Raw genomic sequence first — 16049 nt, forward strand, 5'->3', positions numbered from 1 at the left:
AGCAACAAACATTCGTAACAGACCCACTGTTCAAGTGCAGTTACATGACCAGCTAAGACCAGCTAATTTTTGCCAGACGTTTCATACGTTTAGATCTTCTAAAAGTAACATCCTACATCTGCAGAAGATGTTTACTCAAACCCAGCTTTCTCCTGTGGCGACTATAGTATTTTTGAATTAGGAAAGGTGGTAGCACAGCTCTGAGTCCATTCTACAGCCTCAGTAGGAGCAGCAAAAAGAAGGAAGTTGGGGCAGCTTTTTCCAAACTCTTCCAGATTGTGCTGCTGGGGGGGGGGGGCAGGGAGAAGAAGGAAAGGTCAGATCGGTGTCTGTTAGGGTCAGAGCATTTTTTTTATAGTGGTGTAGAGAAGGAAAACCCTAGCAAAACTGATAATTCATATGAACCTTGAAGTATTTCCCCTAACAATGTTTGAGTACATTGCATATTTTCTAACGAGGCAAGTGATTCTTGGAGAGGGAGGAAATTCAACCAGAACTTTACTTACCCCCCCCCCCCACACACTTTGTAATTCTGTCCATTATGTTCTGGTCCCAGGAGATCAAGTCCTGCAAACCCAGGAAAGTCTTTGTTTTCAAAATCCCCAGGTTATCTTTAATATTCATGTCAAGGTGCTTATCTCCATATGAACTCTTACTGCTGAACTTTGCAGAACATGCAGTTTTTTCGTACAAATTCATTTCTTAAATGTGTAAATATTGGAACTGTTAAGTGAAACCAAAATACCAGCAATATATTGACTGTGAATTCCAGTAAGGAAGGGTCTTCAGCTATATAACTTTCAAATTTTAAGCTAAAATATGGTCACATCAGCAATTGCTAATATTGTATCTTTGAATACTACAAAAATATATATGAAAGACATGCTCTTTGACAAAGATGGGATAGACCTTAAAATGACAAAATACTGTAGAGTTTGATGTATTTGGAGAATAGTCCAAACTCTTTATGCCAATAATGGGATGGGGCAGAAATTCTTATAGAATTTTGTACTACTACATATTGGGTTAAATAATTTTTATAGTGGTGATGGAGTGCCATGAAATTAATACTTAAAATCCAGATTGCTGTAGTTTACACTTTTCTGTATGTTTCCAACTGAGTGTGCATTATTTGTATTAAGCACACAACAGAATGAATTATCCAAAGTCCATTGATTTTAAATGTGTTTTGGTTTGTTAAAAAGATTATAGTAATTTCTTGCACATTTTTTGAAAAATTGTATAAGGATTTATGTATCTGCTTCTAGATACGGTGTGTAAATAAAAAAAACATTCACAAAAAATAATCTGTGGTGTATATTTTAGTAAAATGAAGATAATCATCCAGTAAAGTTAATATCTGAAAACTCTTACCAGTTTTCCTCATTTGCCAGTTCCAGTTTGCATTTACAAATGGAAAAACCCTTCTCATTTAATGAATTCCAAACCTTTTACAGATTCGCATATGCCCAGGCTAAGTAGGTGTATTTTTTATTTTTTTTTAAAAGGACAACATAGTAGGAGCTAAGAGGCAAGTTAGTGCAACTGTACAAGACTACAAGCACAGGAACACCATACTATTCTTTGCTAAAGGCACTCTGCTATTTGAGTTTGCTATCAGTTTTGAAGTGTGGCAGGGCCACTCAAAAATAAAGTTGTGGTTTATATACAATAGCTGCGATAAAGTATAAATGTATGTTAATTAAAATAATTTAAAATACGAAAACCCACAAAATAGGGCATGGGCCTATAAGATTCAAGATCTGTGGAAACTGGAAGGGAAGAAAGAGTGAATTGGAATGCACAAACACCAAAAAATAAGTATCCTAGAGACAAGATCGGAGATGGATTATGTTAAAAAAAATTATTTTAAAGAAGCACTTCACACTCATATACAGAGATATTTCAGGTATAATGAAAGGTATATACTTTCACTTGCCTTACCTGGTATATAGCTGTGAAATGGCATGTAAGCAGCTAGCGCTATATGGTATAGCAGCGTGGGAAAGAAAAAGTGTTCTAAGAAGTTAGGAGCCCTGCTGGATCAGACCAATCCCCACCTAGTCCAACATTCTGTTATCACAGTTCTCTATGAGAAACCCTGGAAGCAGGACCTGAGTGCAACAATGGGAGTCCACTTACAATTCCCAGAAACTATATTCACAGACACAACTGCCTCTGACATTGGAAGCAGGGAACATAGCCATGCTTCTGAAACTTCCTCCATCTGAAGCCCGAATAGAACACACACAAGTAGCTACAGGATGGTTGTAACCACCTCTTGGGGGTTGTGAGGATACACCACAACATTTTATTGTGCGGTCCCACTTCTTGTTATTAGGCCACAACAAGAAACATAATAAACATGTTGGCGGAACTTTCTAGGGCCTATTTGTATCATTGCACTTAAACTGATAAAGGACCATGTAATAGGGGGAGAGATGTCTTCACAAATGCGGTCGCAACGGATTTTCAAAGGGACTGCATTGCCAAGGTAGTTCTAATTAGCGTTTAAGGATATCAACATAAGAAAGGCAGAAGGCTAACAATGCAAGTATTTACACTGCGGTAAGCTCCATTGAATTCAATGAGCCTCCCAGGGTAAGTGTGTATAGGATTTCAGTCTTAATCTGCAGTGCATCCAATTATGCATACTCAAGTTCTGTTGATTCTAGTGGGAAGTAAAAGTTTTCCATGTTGCAGAATTGGTTTTCTTTTAAAAGTCTTTTAATTATAGCTGCATCGTGGAAGAGTAGTGTGAAGAGGAATATAGATGAGACGGCCTCTTTGACAGGCTTGGTTGGATGTTTGCTATCGAATGCAAATTACCAAAGCAGGCTTAAGTTGCCCTCTCCCAACACGAATTCATGTGGGTGGCAGAGGTATTTCAATTTGAAGGGGAGGGGTGATTTTAGATGTTCTCATTAAAATATATGGTAGAGAATTCATTTCCAAAACATTTACTATACGTTGGGGATTAAGATAGCAGCAGCTTTGCAAAATGTGGGAATCCATGATTTGCTCACCTAGGTTTAAACCCTTTGGGCAACTTGGTCCTGTCTTCCTTGCCATTAATCTGCCAGTTTCACTGTACTGAATTGACATATACACACATGCCAATGGGCTTCCTCTTTTTCCTTCTAAGATTGGCAGAGAACCAATTGTGAATGCTCTACAAAGAATAATAAAGTTCAATCTCTTTCAAAAGAAATCTTTCAACCAACTTACAGTAGAAATTCCCTAGTAAAAGACAGCGTCACAAATCATCCCAGCGAAGGCATATGCAAACCATTAAGTATTGTCAGTTTAAGTAATTGGGACTCTATGTTTGAAGACTAACAATCCAATAAAACCAACAACCATTGTTCTGTAACTAAGGCTCCTACGTCATCTCATTATCTTGGAAATGTATATCTATTCTGCTTTATGCCCCAATGCATACCAACCCATAGGTCGCTTTTTTTTTATATAAAAAGAAAAAAAACCCAACCACCTCAAAGTGAATTCATGGTGTAAATGGCAATTCCTTTAATTGTTTAGGAACAAGCTAAAAGATAAGAAGCCAGGAAGACATGAATGGTCAGCTCTTACAGTATGGAAAGATAAACAAGGAACCACTCTTTAGGATCATGCTTTCTCCTGGTGGGTCTTGTACTATTATGCGCTCGTGTGATACCAAAATAGAATTGGCACAGTAGCTTTCAAACATTAACAATGACTCATGACAGATTTATGCAGGTTGTTCAACAGCATAACGTATGCGCAAAATAAAATACGAAATATGTTTCATTGTGGCCATTACTGTTGTGGTGGGGAATGGGGGAAAGTTGAGAGAAGGAAGCAAAGAAAAGGACCGTTATCACATTGTTGGATCAACATGCATAGATTTGCTGAGCTGGAAATAGGGATGCATGGTCTATTCTCTTTTTATTCTTGAATACTCCTTAATACAATACAGTGGTGGCCCACAAGACGAATGCCTCGCAAGACGAAAAACTCGCTAGAGTTTTCCGTTTTTTGAGTCGTTCCGCAAGACAAATTTCCCTATGGGCTTGCTTCGCAAGACGAAACGTCTTGCGAGTTCTTGCGAGTTTGTTTCCTTTTTCTTAAAGCCGCTAAGCCGTTAATAGCTGCTAAGCCGTTAATAGCCGCTAAGCCGCTAATAGCCGTGCTTCGCAAGACGAAAAAACCGCAAGACGAAGAGACTCGCAGAACAGATTAATTTCGTCTTGCGAGGCACCACTGTACGGTTATGACCATTCTCCTCTCACCTGTGGCATCTTAATGGCATGCAACAGGAAAAGAATGGTGAATATACATTACATAGACATTTTTGTGTAGTAAGCTGCCATACAGGTAAGGCCTCAGGAGGGCAGTTAAATGAATAAGCAGTATAACTGCTGATGAAATTTAATGGTAACACACATAACTTTGCCCTATTGGGTTATGAATTATGTTTTGCCATTCAAAGCATCATTGTAAATTTTTTATTTTTTATTTTAAAATGGAACTATTCACAGTGTTTTAAGTATGGTCTCACTTAAAACTTGTACAAAGGCATTTTTACAATATTTGCAGTTTTATTACTAATATCCTAATAATCCCGAAAAACGAAATTCACATTTCATTCTCCAACACAAACTCAAGACAACTTCCACAATTGGTCACCGAAAGCTCATACCCTATTAGTGCTTATGTAAAAATGCAGGGGAGAGAGGATTTTGCAATAACGTCCATCACTTTACTTGCATTGAACCACATTTGCCATTTTATTGCCCATTCACCCAATTTGGAGAAATCATTTTAGAGCTCTTTGCAAGTCTTTTTAGTTTTTACCACCCTGAATAGTTTCAGCAGGCTTGGCCACTTCACTGCTCATCCCTGACTCCAGATCATATATGAGCAAGCTAAGAAGCTTCAATCTCAGGCCATTTATTCCTATTATTTGTTTTCTAGTATATAACCAGTTTACTGATTCTCAAGAGGATCTGTTTAATCCCATAACTGCTAAATTCACTCAGGAGTTTTTAGTGGGAGACTTAAAGCACCATCAAGAAGCAGCCACGTTCCATAGATGTCAATAGGAATTGGGGTGTTCCACTGGTAGCTAAATCAAGTTGCTACAAATGAAAAATATAATTCAGAGCACTAGTGTAAATAGATCACTGCCATCCTGGATACCAGAATATTATTTATTTTTTCCAGGTATTTACATGCTGCTCAGTATTCAGAATTTCAGTTAGCTGCAGGATGGAACACTAATGGGGACGCAATGGCACCCAGTACTGTCAGAGCCAGTGGCACCTCTATTCTCTGCTCAGTGTCGTTTTGGGGAATTAAAAGGGGCTTATCCTTTAGGTTGCTTAAGTGGGATTAGTGCTGCTTCCATGATGGCACATTCATGAGACCGTCGGTGGAGAGGGCAAAGAGTTTATGAGACGGATGGAGAAGATGCAGATAGCAGGATAGGGGGCGGTGCTGGAAATTGCTCACATGATTTCCCAGAGAGAGGTTTGGGCTAAAGGGGCAATTGGTCCATGTAGAGGAGCTCTAGATTGGACTGATGGGATGTGGTATGCCCATACCAGCCCAAACAGGCCCTGTTTGCTGCTGCCCCTGTGATATGCTGGGTCGACATTTGGTGGAACCTCACCATGGGTTACAGAACCTGGGATTTTGGCCCTGAGGTCCAGCCTAGCTGCACCATTAAGGATTGTTTGGTTAGTTTTAAGGGGTAACTCTTCCACAAACCCAGGCTGCGAAAAAGGGACAAAAAGGAAGTTGTGCGAGAGAGCTTGTGCTCTGCTGGAATGTGCCCTTTGAGAACCTAGCAAAATTTCAGCCACCACAGTTGCCTGACACACAAGGAAAAACAAAGATAAGCTGGAGTTGTCAAACCTTGTGATTCATTCCATTATTTTCTGACAAAAGGTCACTCGACTTTCCATTCCCAGCCCTACCTCCCTTTCAATGGCCCATATAAAAGTCCCTTGCCCTAACCCCAGTTTCAGCAACTGCAATGAGTTACTAATTCTCCAGGGTGCTTCCTGGCTTATCAGCGAGAGGAGTGAGGTGTGGCAGGCTAGCTGGCACTCGATTTAGGAAAGCATATTTCCTCTTCCCACATTAGTTTGCTACGTGGATGGGCAACTGCTGAAAAGGACGGCAGTGTAGAAGTGCAGAACTGTGCCAAAGTTAAGTGCTTGGAAGTTTCACTGATTTCAACAGGAGTGTCAAGTACACTGACATGAACAGGACAGTAAGATGGTGTTTGCATGCTCCAAAGAATGGGACCAGTGGTGGGGAACCTCAGCCCCAGGAGCCAAATTGCAGCCTTCCAGACCTCTGGTCCTTAAAACTTTCCCAGGCTATCCTGCCTGCCCTGCAAGCCAGCCCCTCACTGGCTCTGCTTTGCACCCCCAGTGCCTTTGCCAGGCTGGAAAGTTTCTTGAACTCTTGGTGTCAATGCCGCTTGCTTGCTTCTCTCTCTCTCTCTCTCTCTCTGTGTGTGTGTGTGTGTAAAATTTACCATTGTTGCTTGACCACTTTTGCCTTTGTTGCTCCACCACAGGTATGTGGCCCTTGGAGTGTTTCCAAGAAGGAAATATGGCCCCCACCCCTGGAAAAGAGGAGCAACAAGGCATTGGCCACTTACTGCAGGACACTCTACTTATAGCATACATGCTCGCTCTTAATACCTGTGTGTGCTGGACAAAACCAGGCTATCCTGAGGTCGATGAACCAATGATCTGACTCAGTACCTATAAGGCAGCATCTGATGCCCCTATAGCGTGCTATCGCTATATTTTGAATACCATTTTAATAAGCGATGCTTAGTGTGTGTGTGTGTGTGTGTGTGTGTGTGTGTGTCCTTAAATTGGCCAAGTCAGTGAAATGCATCCTTTGTCTACAACAGGTGTTTTCATATTTCATATTTTATATTTTTGTGCAGGCATTAAAAACGGGAAGGGATCTCCAGGGAAAGAAAGAAAACCCCTCCCACGCCTCAAACTTCCATTAAGTCATGAGGGTGTGCACAGCTTCCTTATATTATTCAAGCGGCATGAAGGTTTCAATAGCTCAGCCTAATTTGTCTCCCATAAAAAGACTTGGGAAAGGGGCCCTTACCTAATGCAACTGAGCTCAATTCCCTGTTGGTTGTTCAGAAAATTACATGCCTTGTGTGTAGACAGAGCGAAGGTGCTGTATTTTGTAAGTTCAGTATCTGGAGTGCTGGGACAAATTTTGGCCAGACTCGTCCAGTTATTTTTTCTGTGAATGATGGTGGTGGTGGTGGTGATTTCTTTAAATACTTATATCCTCCACTTTCATAAAACTATAACAAGGCAGCACACAATATAAAACCATACAATAACATCTACAAAAGTTTAAATATCAACATCTGTGAAGCAAAACACAGATAAAATTTTAAGAATGTAGAGCACACACGTCTGAATCCTAGAAAGCCACTGACGGTTTAGACAATACGGTGTTAATGGTCTGAGTCAGCTTACAGCAGTTTCCTATGTACTTGTGCTGTGTATACATCTGGGTCACAGTTGAATTTAAGACCATTCACAATGTACATATTACAAAGTAACCTCAGTCCTGGTGGGCACTTTGCTCTGCTTGCTTATTAAAAAATACAACTGGTAGTCTTTTTTTTTTTAAAAAAAAACAAACAGTAATTTATCTTCAACTGTTCTCTATTCCATTGCCACACTCTTCCATCTTTTTTCCATTTGGACTTTGTGCCATATAACATTTTTGAGTGCTTAAGACCCAGAGAGTTTCAGTCTTTCTTATCAGTGTCCCCTCTCTTTCAATCCTTCCATATATTTAGTCCTTGCTATTACCTGCACATGTTCCAAAACTAGACAAACGGCGGAGGAGAACAAAACAATTGCCAGCCTCTTTAGTATTACTCCATCTGGTGGAAATTCTTCAGTAATGTAATATTCAATCCAACTGAATTTTACAACTCTCTGTTTCAGTCATAAGCTGAAACAGTATTTTCAGTGGTATAGTCCAGAGCAGGCATAGGCAAACTCGGCCCTCCAGATGTTTTGGGATTACAGCTCCCATCATCCCTAGCTAACAGGACCAGTGGTCAGGGATGATGGGAACTGGTCTCAAACATTTGGAGGGCCGAGTTTGTCTATGCCTGCTCCAGAGCTTAGGGTAAGGAAACAAGATGGGAGATGGCTCGAACATGAGTGGAGGAAAACTTTAGTTGTAACCCATTCAAACACAGGGGAGGAGTCATGAGCAAGTCATCAGTGAGCCAATTCCTATTACCTCTGATTATTGGGCATAGTGTCTGTGGCTGGTGGGAGCAGCACAACATCTGGGAAGACAACAGATTTACCACCACTGAACTCTATAGGGAGCAATTTCTAAATGTTTGAATTTAAAAGTGATCATCATATGGCTGCTTAGCAGTCTGAATTCTCTTACTGGCCTCCTGTAACACAGCTCAGCTCCCTGCTTTGGGACCAAACAAATTGCTTAGATTTTGGCAGCACTTAAAAGGACAGACAGATAGAGGACAGTGCAAATCAAAAGTTTGCCATTTAGCTCTATGATCGGAAGTGCCGTCAAAATAATAGGCCACTTGCTGCTTATCAGTTTTGAATACTTCTTTTCCCAAGGGTTCTCATGGTAAATGAACCCCCCTCCCCCCGATTTGTGTCCATCAGTTACAATGATTACTTCTTTATTGACCTCACTTTAAGTACCAATCTGTTTTGTAAGACTCAAATTAGGAAGAGACTTCTTCAGGACGTAAAGCTCAATTCGTCATTTGACAAACCTTGGTCGACATGTCACCCTTTCCCCTTATTTTCCCAGAAAGCTTGGAGCGAATGCAAGATATTTTCAAATAAACTGCCATGGAGAAATGATTGCGAGTCGATAAATAGTCATTGATGAATGCTTTTAATACCTCCCAGAGTGCAAAGGAGGCAGCTATTGAACTTTTTTTTTTTTAATAAGCACTTCCCATACCCCTGGTGGGAAGATAGATATACTGAATATCTGAAAACTAATATTCAAAGTCTGCAATGTCAATCTCCTGCATTTTTCCGCAGGAGGCTCAGCTCTGTGAGGAACTTGTTTGTATTAATATTTTTACAAGAGGGACTTACAGATTGTTGCAACAGGGGTATTCTAAGTTAGGATTCCAGACATTCCATTTCCCATGCCCTTGCGTTTTTATCTCTCCCTCCATCAGGCTGTATTCCTGACCCACTTTGTTCTCTAACTACTGTATTTTGGTACTTCTGCAAACCAGGAGGTTTCCCCAAACCTGCAGATGTGTCGCTTGTGTGTGTGTGCCATTTTGGCTACATAAGCAGCGGCACTCACAGCCTGAACACAGTGGAGATGAGGCACTCACCTGACCTCCCATTGCCTGCATTGCTGCTGTTTGCCAGGAGGTACAGGGGCGAGGTGTTGGGTGAGATTGGTGCAGTGCAAACACACTTGTAGGTGCCCTGGATTGGTTCCACCAGTTCATTTGCACCACACTGACCTTGCCCCCACCTTCCCTTCCCCAAAGCATCAGCCATGCAGAGAGACCAGATGTTCCACTGACTGCTATTGCCTGAACATCAGAAATGGAAGGAATGACCAATAGGACCAATCCTTATGAGGAACAGTTCCGGAGTTGTATATGTCTAGCTCAGAGAAGACTGAGCAGTGATACAATATTCATCTTCAAATATCTGAAGGGCTGTCACATGGGTGATGGAGCAAGCTTGTTTTCTTCTGCTCTGGAAGGTAGGACTTGAACCAATGGATTTAATATCAAGAAAGGAGATTTTGACTAAACCCTAGGAAGAACTTCCTGATGGTAGGAATTGTTTGACCATGGAATGGAGTATCTCAGAAAGTAGCTAGACTCCCCTTCATTGGAGGTTTTTGAAGAAAGGCTGGATGGCCACCTGTCAGGGATGATTCAGTTGAGTTCTCTGCATTGCAGGGGTTTGGACTAGATGACCCTCAGGGTCCTTTCCAACTCTACAATTCTATGATGACCTACAACAAAACGTTGCAGTGTGCCCTTGTCCTGTTGAGTATACTCCACTCCATACCAACATACCCATGCAGTTTTCTGCCTCCCCACATCCCTGCACAAATCAGTCATAATTCTATGGATACTTGAGTACCCTGGGTCTTCACTGGGCTGTTTTGGAGATGGTGCGCTTCCTGTAGGGATTTTTGTTCTAAATGTATTTTGTATTTATTCAACTCTTGGGATTCCCTTAAACCTGCTGGCACCTCCTTCTTGTACATGTTTATTGCCGTTTGGCTGCATAAGGACTGAGAAAGAGATTTCAGTTCACTATAGTAATGCTACATATATAAATGATGATTATTGGTTTACTATGGGCACCCTCTTGTGGTGAATTGTATTATTTCTTTCAGTAACATCATTTTCAAGAAGCTAAGCTGCTGGTAAGGTTAGGAAAGAAATAATGCTTAAAAAACTATACTCCTGAGAAAAGCAGCATTAAAAGTTTTGCTATCAGCTATGTATAATTTTTAAAACTTGCTTGCTCTTGTTATAAGATCACACTTTACAGAATTTGTTTTGTTTTTCAAATAATTAAAGAGCTGCAGAAATGAATAAATAGCAGAGTTTCTATTATGGAGATCCTGGTTATCCAAATTCAGGGTGAACCCTCATGTAATTGAAAGCTAGACCTGTACATCAAAATGAAAGTTGTCTCCACCTATCCTCAATCATTTCCACCCCCTCATCTTTCTTGAGCATCCAGTTTTGCCCCTGCTGATTTGATTCCGTTTCTCAGAAAAGAAGAGGGGCACCCCCTGGTTCTAGGGTTTAGTCTGAAGACACATAAGGCCACAACCTTGGTTAAGCTAAGGAGGACTGGGTCTGCTCAGGGATTGAATGGGAGACTTCCTGGCGACCACACACATGCCACCTTGAGTTTGATGGAAGTAAGGTGGGAAATGAATGTAAAAAAGTTTTCCGGGGAGAATCCTAGCCCCCAATGCTTTCTGGAAGGTCTTAATGGAGATGCAGGCTGCTGATGCCTCCACAACATGGCCAGCTGAGGTGGAAAGCACAGGGTCGGCAAATTACCGAGGTAGCCTGTAGGCGGTGCTATGATTAGGCCTGATGCCATCATGTAATGACAGCAGAGGCAGATTGGGGTCCAATGGATTCTAGGTCTGCTCAGACTCTTCCTGTCCCCGGAACTCCCATTTTAGCAATATCTGTCATTGGCAGCACTTGTTTTCACTTCTTTGAAAGCCAGCGGATGCCAGCAGGACTAGGTAGAGGGACATCTTGTTCCAATCTGCCCTGCCCACAAAACTGGCAAAAGGGACACTTGGCTTCCCCTACTAGTAAAGTAAGTACAAAAAAATCCTTTAGTTGTGACTGATCAGGTCTCTCTTTCATACGATCCTGTTACATTTGTTCCTTCCACAGATGACTTTGACTTACATGTAAGATGTTGGGAGATGAACTTGTGCCCCCAAAACTTCCCAAATCTCATGTTATGTTTTGGTGGGTGCTTTTTGCTCATGCTCAGAGTCCAACCTGTGAAAAATTATTTCCCCATTGTGATCATGGCATTTTAATTATTTTTAATTAAACTATTTTAATTATTAAACCACCCAAAAGTCAGGAGCCAATTTGGCTCACTTGTCTGTGGCATCATGAACTACCTGCTCTGTAGGCATATTTGCTTGTGGCACGCTATAGTCTGGGTGATGTAAGATGTAATGTGACTTCGGCCTAACAATATTTTCATCTTTGTCCTGCAATTCTAATGCAGTTATAGCTCAGATAAAGAAAAAGGTTACAGCTTGTTGAGAAATATGGTCCTTGAAATTTGAAACCGATGTGTAAAAAGTGCTTTGACCTAAGCAACACTGTACAGCTTGTTCTTATTAATGGCCCATTTCTGCCAATTACCTTAAGAGTGATCAGACCTGCCATCAGCTGCTGAGAAGTGGCTATAGTGAGTTCAGGTCAAGCAAGCACCTGGGGGAGAGTCTGATTGCTTTTTCTCCCATTTCTTTAGGAGGGTAGGGAGTCTGCAGTATACACACTAGTCTTTAAATTATTTCCTCTGGTTTCAGAAGTTACTTTCCTGGACTTTTCACCAGCAAAGTTGAACTTTAGGGCTATGCTAGGAATTTACTTATACTGAATTGTATACTCCCCAAAGACCACCTTCAGATAATTATCTCATCTATCAAATGAACATGTGAGGTGCATGTGTTGGCCCTGCCATCATGGCTGATGCATCTGATGCTGTTGGTACACAAAGAAGGGATCTAATCAGGATCTCTCCTTGCATGGAGGGATGCTACATGCTTATGTAGCTAAGTGTGCATACAGAGCCCTTCTCACAGGCACTAAATATGCATATTGGGGTGGGCAAGGCTGCTATCATTAGGCCAACTAGGCAGCCACCTAGGGCGTAGACATCAGAGGAACAGATTACTGACCTTTGAGGAGCATGGTTTTATACAGATTAGTTGAGAAACATTAAAGAGATTGCAATGTTTATGATGGGTACAATCTGACCAAGGCTTCCAGAAAACCCTGCTGTAGGCTAATCCAATAACCTTCAGTTCTCATCACAACTGGAATTCACCTTTAATCCCAACTTGCAACTTTTAATTTTAACTGCTTCTCTGCTGTTTTTGCCTCATCTCTTCCCTGCTCCATACCTCCATTTGGAACAACAACCACCACCTTTTAACAGTTGCTGCTGCAATTGTCACAGGTGGGTTTGAGTCTACTGGTAGAAGACCATTTCAACCCAATGCATTTTAGTCTTCTCCTGCACTAGAGGGCTAGAGGCCACTCTAGGAAGAAACAGCTATAGACCTGCATGGGAAATAAAACTATCCAGTGTTTTGTCAACTGTTTAAATTTTCTAGTTTGAAGTGTTGGTGCCTCTTCTATCTGTGGGTCTCAGTGCACAGATGTACAAAAGAAATTCACTCCACTTTTTGGAGAGAGAAAGAAACACTGATACTTTTTCAGTTAAGGACCATTATTAAATATGAAGTATCCATTCATTTTTCTGTTGTTTTCTTGACTCCAGCTGTTAAGTTCAATAGATTTCATTTAAGGCTTGGAGAGTTTGCAATAAAACTAGCAAACAGCATCTAAGTAAATGGAGAAAAATATAATCAAACAAACAAAAAATGGCTTATGAGCCTCTTCTACCAATTTACCTTGAGAAAAAAAGTTACTTTTTCTGTTTCTAACAGGATTATATTGTGAATGCCTGCCGGGCATATGAGAAACTATTCTAACCATACTAATACTCATAAAGAAAACATTGCCTTCCCTTTTAATATTTTCTGGATATCACTTTCATGTTAAGAATACCCATTATTCTAACATCCATTTCCCCATCACAGTCAATCTTATGATTGCCCCACTAAAACCAGTACTATGAGTCTAAGTCATTGTCATTTAGGCAGCCCAAGACCTCCATATACACTCCCCAGGCATATGCCCTGGGGAGGACACTTTGGTGCTGCTAACACAGTGGGTTGGCTTCACCCCTAGAGGCACAGTCCACTGTCTCTCAGGACATATGGATGCCAACCAGCTAGTAGCTGGTGCCCATTGGAACTGGTAGGGCAGAAGGCCAACAGTAGGTGGAGCCAGAGACAATGACAGGCAGAGCCAACTAATTCTAGCTTTGATCTTATTTTGCTCCCTGCTGAGTTTTACAGTAGTAACACAGACTGCTGAAGAGGGTGAAACTGACAGCCAGGGTCACCCCCTGGACTTAGTGTGCTAGCTGAGGGGAAACCGAGGTTGGTGGGGCAGTGCCCCCTTGGCTCAAATGGACTAGCCTCCATTGATGCAGAGGATTTTAAAGAAAAATGTAAGGAAAGAGCAAGTGGAAACTCATGTAAAAATACATATATGGTTGTGCCTGCTGCTTGCTTGATCTGTTGAGTTTTTAAAGCATATTAATTGTTATTGCTATTTGATAAACTTGTAACAGCTTTGAGGACCCTTTGAGTATACAACAATGGCTGAAAGATGGCCTGAAAATGCATTTTAATAACAACAATAATAATGTATACTGATTCACATGACAGAAGTGGTTTGGACACACATTTACTAAGATGTCCCAGTGCAAAGAATATTCTTTCAATTCATTTCCATTGCAACTAGAGTTCTTCCAAACTGTTGCTATTTTGGGGTGGGATTCAAACACATTCTGGCAAAATCAAGCTACACAATTCAAGTTCATTTAGAGGTCTTACACAATAAATTTGCTTCCTCAAAATATCAAAGTTTCTTCAGTTAGGAAAGTGATGGGAAAATATACCAGGAAGCATGGGATAACACTTGCCTCGATGCAACGTTATGTCAGCTCCTTGCAAACAAATCAGAATGGACACTCATTAAATACCCAATGTCTTCTAATCTCCCTGCAAACAAATCAGGGCGAATGCTCAATAAACAGGTCATCTGGAAGTCCCCTTAAGACACAATCCAGGAAACATACCCAAGAGTGTGTTCCATTGAATTCAGTGGGACTTGCTTCTCAGTAGACATTTATAGGTTTGCATATTAAATCTTTGTGTTTGTCAAAGCCCTTCACTTATATAAGAAAAGTTGCATCATTAGTTTCATGGGAAATTTAGGGGGCACATAACTGCTAGGAAATAATCAGATGTAACATACAAGGTCCTTGACAAAATCTTCCTGTTATCTATCCACTTAGAGCTCCAAATACCAACATCTCTCTGCTTTCTCTTCTCATTAGTAGGAAGGAGAAGGCGCAAGCAAAGCCTATGCTTTAAACACCATGAACTCGAAATTATAACAGCGTGACTTGGTATTATTCCTTCTTAATGAATAGAAGGCTCCCTGCATGTAGGCACTGGAATCATATTTGAATAAATTTAGATATTCCCATACAGTTGTATTATGTGAACTCATTTTAACATATCAGGAGGTCTCAGCATGTCGTCGGACAAAACCCTTATTTTAATAATTACAGAGAAAGATGCATGAATCTGCACAGAGTATATATAGGGCAAACATCTCTTTGCTCTCCCATCATGATATTTTTATTAGTATTTTTTTAATTCAAAGGAAACATGACTTTCTCTAGTGCATAGATGTATTTAGATGCAATTAGAACTACCGTCTAGATCTGTTTGGATGGGTTTCTACATTGTCAGTTGCATTCTTGGGGAAGAAAAACTTGCATTCCTGTGCTGAAGAACTAATTTTCATGAGTTGGTAACAAATTTAAAACAGCAACTGACCAGTAATTGGCAGAGGAGCATTCTGTGAAAAGCAGGAGGAAAAAAGAAATCCCAGCTGATTCAAGAGACATGGACATCAACTTGAATCCAATTTATATAATACAGTGCAGGGTGGTGGTGGTGAATTGCACTGCCTAACTAAAGAACTTGCTTTTCGAGACATTGAGCCATCCCGTCTCCTCCACTCGCCTACTTCCTCCTTCTTGCTGACACACTAAAACTTTTTATGGTAAAGTTTTAACGAAGGCTCCTTGTAGAGTATGTGGCTTTTACAGGTGTTGATGTCTTGCTTAAGACTTTAGAAATGGAGCTTACACAGAGCTGTAGGAAGAAAAAATGTGGAGGGGAAACCCCAATCTGTCATTTTTATCTGTTTTAAGTTTAAAGATCTTCATTCTGGAGTCTAAAACCAAGTAAGTCTATGCCTAGGATATTTCCCAGTTTTGCTTTGCCCTGCTTTCATGGCCAGAGTTGACAGCACAGACTCATTTCACAGCCCCATCTAAGTTAAGTGGTATAAATCACACTCGTTTCAATGGGAGACATTCATTAAGGTGCTTAACTAGTTCATTGTTAAAACCAGGACTTAAAGGTAGGGAGAATTCTGACAAAGTCAGAAATGGGAGTGGGAATTGCTGGTATTCGCCTGTCCCATGTCCAGAACGGCAACCAATCCAGTAAATATGATCAATATTCACTGTCGTCATTGCTTTCGTTCCACAAACAGTATGTTCCAACATGTCATTGGCCCAACA

The sequence above is a fragment of the Podarcis pityusensis genome, assembly GCF_964106645.2.
Source record: "Podarcis pityusensis genome assembly, chromosome: 7".
Classification (NCBI taxonomy): domain Eukaryota; kingdom Metazoa; phylum Chordata; class Lepidosauria; order Squamata; family Lacertidae; genus Podarcis; species Podarcis pityusensis.